Genomic DNA, 6,117 nt, shown 5'->3' with positions numbered 1-6,117 from the left:
ACTCGACCAAACCCTTTTAAGGGGGAAAGATCTCGCGAGCATTCGGACGCCCTGGGGTTGCGCCCGCTCTGTTCGAGACGGGATCACCCCTCGCGGATGCACCCTCATCGGGGCCGCTTCACTTTCATTGCGCCTCGCGAGTTTAGTTTGATAATTTCTCGACGACTTGCGCACATGTTAGACTCCTTGGTCCGTGTTTCAAGACGGGTCGGGTGGGACCCGACTTCTACTCTCCGCTCTGGGCCTCCACAGGTTGAGCACCGCAACTTTTTCTCTTTTACAAAAAAAAGCTACGACACCTCCCGGGAGGAGACAGGTCACGACCGGGCAGTACTGTTGGGAAACGCCGCGCTCGTCATCGCGGCACCCGCGAAGGTAACCACGAAACTCGCTAACGGACGCCCCGTGTAACAGACACCCAGTCGGTCGCGGAGTCCTACTAGGCCCCCCACTTGCGGACCTTGGCGTGGCTATTGCGATCGCAGAACGACTTATGCAAGAGAGCCGCCAATTCAGGCAGTCTCCATGCAGCGTTAAGGGCATACAACCAAGTGCCGGGAGCGGGGACTTGTTCGACCTTCGAGGGCCCACCCGTTTAACCCCCTGAACGGTTTCACGCACTCTTGAACTCTCTCTTCAAAGTTCTTTTCAACTTTCCCTCGCGGTACTTGTTCGCTATCGGTCTCGTGGCGATATTTAGCCTTAGAAGGAGTTTACCTCCCGCTTAGGGCTGCACGCTCAAGCAACCCGACTCTTGGGAAGGGATCCGATGCACGGTCTCGGCTCGTCTTATCTACGGGCCTGACACCCTCTGTGGGTTGCTCGCCCCGTTCATGGAGACTTGGACGATAGATACCGGACAGACGCGCACGATCCTCCCGAACACCACATTCCTCGGCACCCGCTCAACCGGGCGCGAGGTTCGGTGCTGGGCTCATCCCTGTTCGCTCGCCGCTACTAAGGGAATCCTTGTTAGTTTCTTTTCCTCCGCTTACTGATATGCTTAAGTTCAGCGGGTAGTCTCATCTAAACTGAGGTCAGAATGAATTGTTTGTTTTCAAAAGGAGACAACACTTTATCTAGCTCGGCAGACTTTGGCGTTTTAAAGCCGGGAAAGATTGAATAATTGCCGGTTCAAATTTTTTTTTTTCGAAATAAAGCGAGTCTCTCGTTATTCGCAAAAATTAATTTACGAAAAGTGACAGGGCGTCCTGCGGCTTTTTGTATTGAAACAACGCGTCGTGCGCGAACCAAGCTTGCATAACGAGCGGTTAGAGTGAGTGATAATTCGCGGTGGTCGACACTTCGACACGCCCGGCGCACACACACAACTAAACTCGCGTTGAAGCGGTATATCGCGCACACGCAGCCGACACCTTGTTCGAGAAGATGTGTTTATTTCTAAAATTTTTTTTTGAGTTGGCTCAAAAATTTCCCATCTGTTTTGCCATCGAAAAAGGTTTCTTTTGAATAGAGAGGAAAAAAACAAAACAGGGCGAACCTTCTTTTATTTTTCCCCCTTTTTTGTATTTGAGGCATCGCGGACACTTAAGTCGCGCGGCACCCAGACGTTAGAGATTCGGGAGCTTTTATGCGGTCAGGCCGGGTGAAAAATAAATCTCGCCGCGACCCAACATGCAAAACCAAGACTGAAAAAATCTCTGTTCGTTCATCATTCGACCGACCCTCAGTCAGATGTGGCCCGAGCGAGAAGCTGGGCCGCCATTTACGTTCAAGATTTCGATGCTCCATGTGTTCTGCAGTTCGCATGGATTAGCGCACTTTGCTGCGCTCTTCATCGATCCACGAGCCTAGTGATCCACCGTTCAGGGTCGTATATAAAACGACATATTCGTTTTCTTCTCTCTTTTTCTCCAACCCGCCCAAGCAAATGAATGCGAGGGCGGAGAAAGAAAGCCAGAAAGAAAATGTTCCGATAAACACTCGTACTAGAATTTGGGTTTAGTGTGTTATTGTGATTTTGAATTCTTCCTACTTCATCGAGAGGGCGAAGGGCAAGCTTAAAAAACATTCGGTTTTCAACGGCATAGTGTCGGGCTTTGGAGTGTTAGTCTATACGACGCACACGCACGCAACCACGAGTATCTACGCCCGAAAAGAACGTCCAGAGTAAAGTCTCACACTTTCGTCCCCCACACCGAGAATCAAAAAATCCCGAAGACGAAGAGAGAAACAAAAAAAAAACAATTTCGATTGGGCGTATCCGCTTTAAACCACCGCGCATCAGAGCGCCTGATACCCGTTCAAAATCTTGATGTTTTTTTTTTTTTTTTCCGACTCTCCATCCACCGAGTTTTTATTTTTCAAAGTGTTTGATTTAGGGACTAAGACTTTATAAAATCTCCTTTATTGTTCCTTCGGTACTCGCGGCCCAGGCGGGCTATCGTATTCTTCACTCTACTAACGTCAACACTGTGAGCGCCGCTAAAGGTCGAATGAATCTATAGAGACATTCACCATCGAAGCAGGAAGAATTTGCTCACGGCCATAGACCAAATCGAAAGACTTTGTGTTTTTTTTTGAGCCGAGAGGAAAGAAAAATCAATTTGAAAAGGCGAATCCGCTTTAAACCACCGCGCATCAGAGCGCCTGATACCCGTTCAAAATAAATGATTTTCTTCCGTCAACCCACACATAGTTCATACGATGTCTTACGCCGAAAGACTTTTGATGGGGTTTTTTTTGTTTTGCAACTTTTAGTTGTTTCGTGCTCAACCAAAGCCATATGCGCAAAACATTTGTCTTGTTCGTTTATGATCCTTCCGCAGGTTCACCTACGGAAACCTTGTTACGACTTTTACTTCCTCTAAAGGATCAAGTTCGACCATCTTTCAGTCTCGCCGTTGGTAGGCACCGCACGGGCAGAGATTGCTCCCCACTCGACGGCACCCCGACAAGCCCGTCCGAAGGCCTCACTAAATCATTCAATCGGTAGTAGCGACGGGCGGTGTGTACAAAGGGCAGGGACGTAATCGACGCGGGCTAGTGACCCGCGCCTACTAGGGATTCCTGGTTCATGGGGATCATTGCAGTCCCCAATCCCAACCACGAAGGAGGTTCAGCGGTTACCCGGTCCTTTCGGACAGGGAGAGTGAAACACGCTGATTCCTTCAGTGTAGCGCGCGTGCGGCCCAGGACATCTAAGGGCATCACAGACCTGTTATTGCTCTCACTGTCCACGCGGCTGGACGCCGCTTGTCCCTCTAAGAAGACTGCGTGACGGACGCGAGAGCAGAAGGTATCGCCGGGGATGACGACGACCGAATAACAATAGAGCCCAGCCCCCGCGAGACATTCCCCGACAAAGCCCCGCCATACCTCATCCGCCAGGCAACCAACCGTGAAGGCCGTACACACCCGACGAACAAAGCACAACGAAACCAAGCCGAGAGATTGCCTCACTAAAGGAACCAGTCCCACCGAGACCCGAATCGCCGCCACCTGATCCCGACGCCTCCGTACTCCCTTCGGTTTCAATTGATAAAACCCGTCACCTATTTAGCAGGCTAGAGTCTCGTTCGTTATCGGAATTAACCAGACAAATCGCTCCACCAACTAAGAACGGCCATGCACCACCACCCACCCGAATCAAGAAAGAGCTCTCAATCTGTCAATCCTTCCAGTGTCCGGGCCTGGTGAGGTTTCCCGTGTGAGTCAAATTAAGCCGCAGGCTCCACTCCTGGTGGTGCCCTTCCCGTCAATTCCTTTAAGTTCAGCTTTGCAAACCATACTTCCCCCGGAACACCAAAGACTTTGGTTTCCCGGAAGCTGCCCGTCGAGTCAATTGGAGTAACTCCGACGGATTGCTGGTTGGCATCGTTTATGGTTAGAAACTAGGGCGTATCTGATCGCCTTCGAACCTCTAACTTTCGTTCTTGATCAAGGAAAACATTCTTGGCATATGCCTTCGCTGTTGTTCGTCTTGCGGCGGTCCAAGAATTTCACCTCTGTCGCCGCAGTACGAATGCCCCCGTCCGTCTCTATTGACCATTACTCGGGTCCAAAAGTAAAAGACCAGCAAAATCGGACCGAGGTCCTATTCCATCATTCCATGGCTGCGATATTCAGGCGTTGGGATACACCTGCTTTGAGCACTCTAATTTGTTCAAAGTAAACGTTGCCGGCCGCCCGAGACACCCGGTGAAGGGCACCCCGAACGATTGACTGGGTGGAGCGAATCGAGTCAACTACGACCAAAATTTAAAAAAGAACCCGAAAGAACTTTCCAACTCTGGCCGCAGATACAACAACGACGCACCGACCACCACTCCGGCGATGTTGTCCGACCGTGAAGAGAGTCGGGCTTTGACACCCGGGCTCCCAGAGCGTGAAACGCAACACCCTTGATTCAGAGCGGCGCCGCCCGGCCGAAGACAGGACATCCGACTACGAGCTTTTTAACCGCAACAACTTTAATATACGCTATTGGAGCTGGAGTTACCGCGGCTGCTGGCACCAGACTTGCCCTCCAATGGTTCCTCGTTAAAGGATTTAAAGTGTACTCATTCCAATCACGGGGCCTCGGAAGAGTCCCGTATCGTTATTTTTCGTCACTACCTCCCCGTGCCGGGAGTGGGTAATTTGCGCGCCTGCTGCCTTCCTTGGATGTGGTAGCCGTTTCTCAGGCTCCCTCTCCGGAATCGAACCCCGATTCCCCGTTACCCGTTGCAACCATGGTAGGCGCGTAACCTACCATCGACAGTTGATAAGGCAGACATTTGAAAGATACGTCGCCGGCGCGAAGGCCGTGCGATCGGCGGCGTGAAGTTATCCAGAGTCACCAAAATTGGTACGGTGCGCGAGCCCGAAAGCCCGGCCCCGACTGGTTTTGATCTAATAAAAAGCACCTCTTCTGCGAGCCCGAAAGCCCGCAGTCGAGGCTCGTGTGCATGTATTAGCTCTAGAATTACCACAGTTATCCAAGTAGGATGGAGTGGATCTAGGAACCATAACTGATTTATTGAGCCATTCGCGGTTTCGCCGTCTAGCGGCTTGTACTTAGACATGCATGGCTTAATCCTTTGAGACAAGCATATGCTACTGGCAGGATCAACCAGGTATTTCGTGTATGTTTGTTTGATATGCATCCGGCGAGTTGCGGGTTTTTATTTCGCCCACGCATCACCAAACACACACCAAATCAACACGTTTTTCGTTTTTTTTTCTTTTTCTTCGGAAACTAAAATTTTTGATCGCAACGCCTGGCGAGTCACAGCGAGTCCCAGTGAAGAGAAACACCGAACCGATCCGTTTGTTGGATTTTTTTTCATTTCAATTTCCAAAGTCAAAGACCATTCAACGGTCTATGAGCCCAAAGTGAATCGGATTCATTCGACCGGTCTTGATATATTCATCAACTTTTTTTCCCGTATTACGGTTTTCGACGGTCATATGTGGCGTGCTGTATGCTCATAAGTCAAGCCTGCTTTACTAAGCTGACAAGCATACATCTTTTAAATTTTTGTGGGCTCAGAGTTTTATTTTTATTTTTCCACCGCCGAGGCACACTCTCGCATCACCCCGCACGACACACACACACACACACACCTCACCGCTCAACGGTCACACGAGGCAGAATTTTCCGCAAAGACTTTCGAAGAGAAAGAGAAAAACTCGGAACAACCGCGGTCAGAGGCCAGCATAGAGGCATCGTATAGAAAGTCATGGGCGGAAAAAAACAAATCATTTCAAGTCGAGACAAGCAACCAGACTACCCCTATAAAAGTGCGCAATTCTTTAAGAGTTCACCGAAGAATGACCGAGATCAAGTATGCACGAAACGAACATATTCCAAGGGCAGCTGAATAAGCGATTCTGCGCCGAAGCGCGAGAAAAGCAAGCGGTACACCGATGGGGATCGTTTTTTTTTATCGTGTTAGATTCGTTGTTGTCAAGCAAGGATTCTCAAAATGTTTTTTTGCATTGCACCCAAGTTTCGTACTGATTACTTGTCGCAGACCGGTGACTGTCAAAAAAAAATTTTTTACGTTTTTTCTTGAGAGGTCACTGCCTACACACAACTCCGGGCGGGCCGTACACTCACAGCCGTTTGAATTCTCCCTTCGTGTGTCATGGCCATAACTGAGCGTACATCTT

General features: G+C 49.8%; 2 non-coding genes across 2 annotated transcripts in view; both read right to left on the bottom strand.

Moving 5' to 3' along the window:
- Window positions 1–1,040, bottom strand: part of LOC124319769 — a 4,575-nt gene extending 3,535 nt beyond the window's left edge. The window contains exon 1 of the ribosomal RNA XR_006913459.1: window positions 1–1,040. This exon is cut by the window's left edge and continues 3,535 nt beyond it. This is a non-coding gene — a ribosomal RNA (large subunit ribosomal RNA).
- Window positions 1,041–1,681: 641 nt separating this feature from the next.
- On the bottom strand, window positions 1,682–1,834 carry LOC124319768. Its single transcript, XR_006913458.1, has one exon. It is a non-coding gene; the product is annotated as a 5.8S ribosomal RNA (ribosomal RNA).
- Between the last annotated feature and the right edge of the window lie 4,283 nt (window positions 1,835–6,117).

This window comes from Daphnia pulicaria, unplaced genomic scaffold, assembly GCF_021234035.1.
Source record: "Daphnia pulicaria isolate SC F1-1A unplaced genomic scaffold, SC_F0-13Bv2 h1tg000195l, whole genome shotgun sequence".
In the NCBI taxonomy this organism is placed as follows: Eukaryota; Metazoa; Arthropoda; class Branchiopoda; order Diplostraca; family Daphniidae; genus Daphnia; species Daphnia pulicaria.
This window is presented reverse-complemented; position numbering and strand designations above follow the sequence as displayed.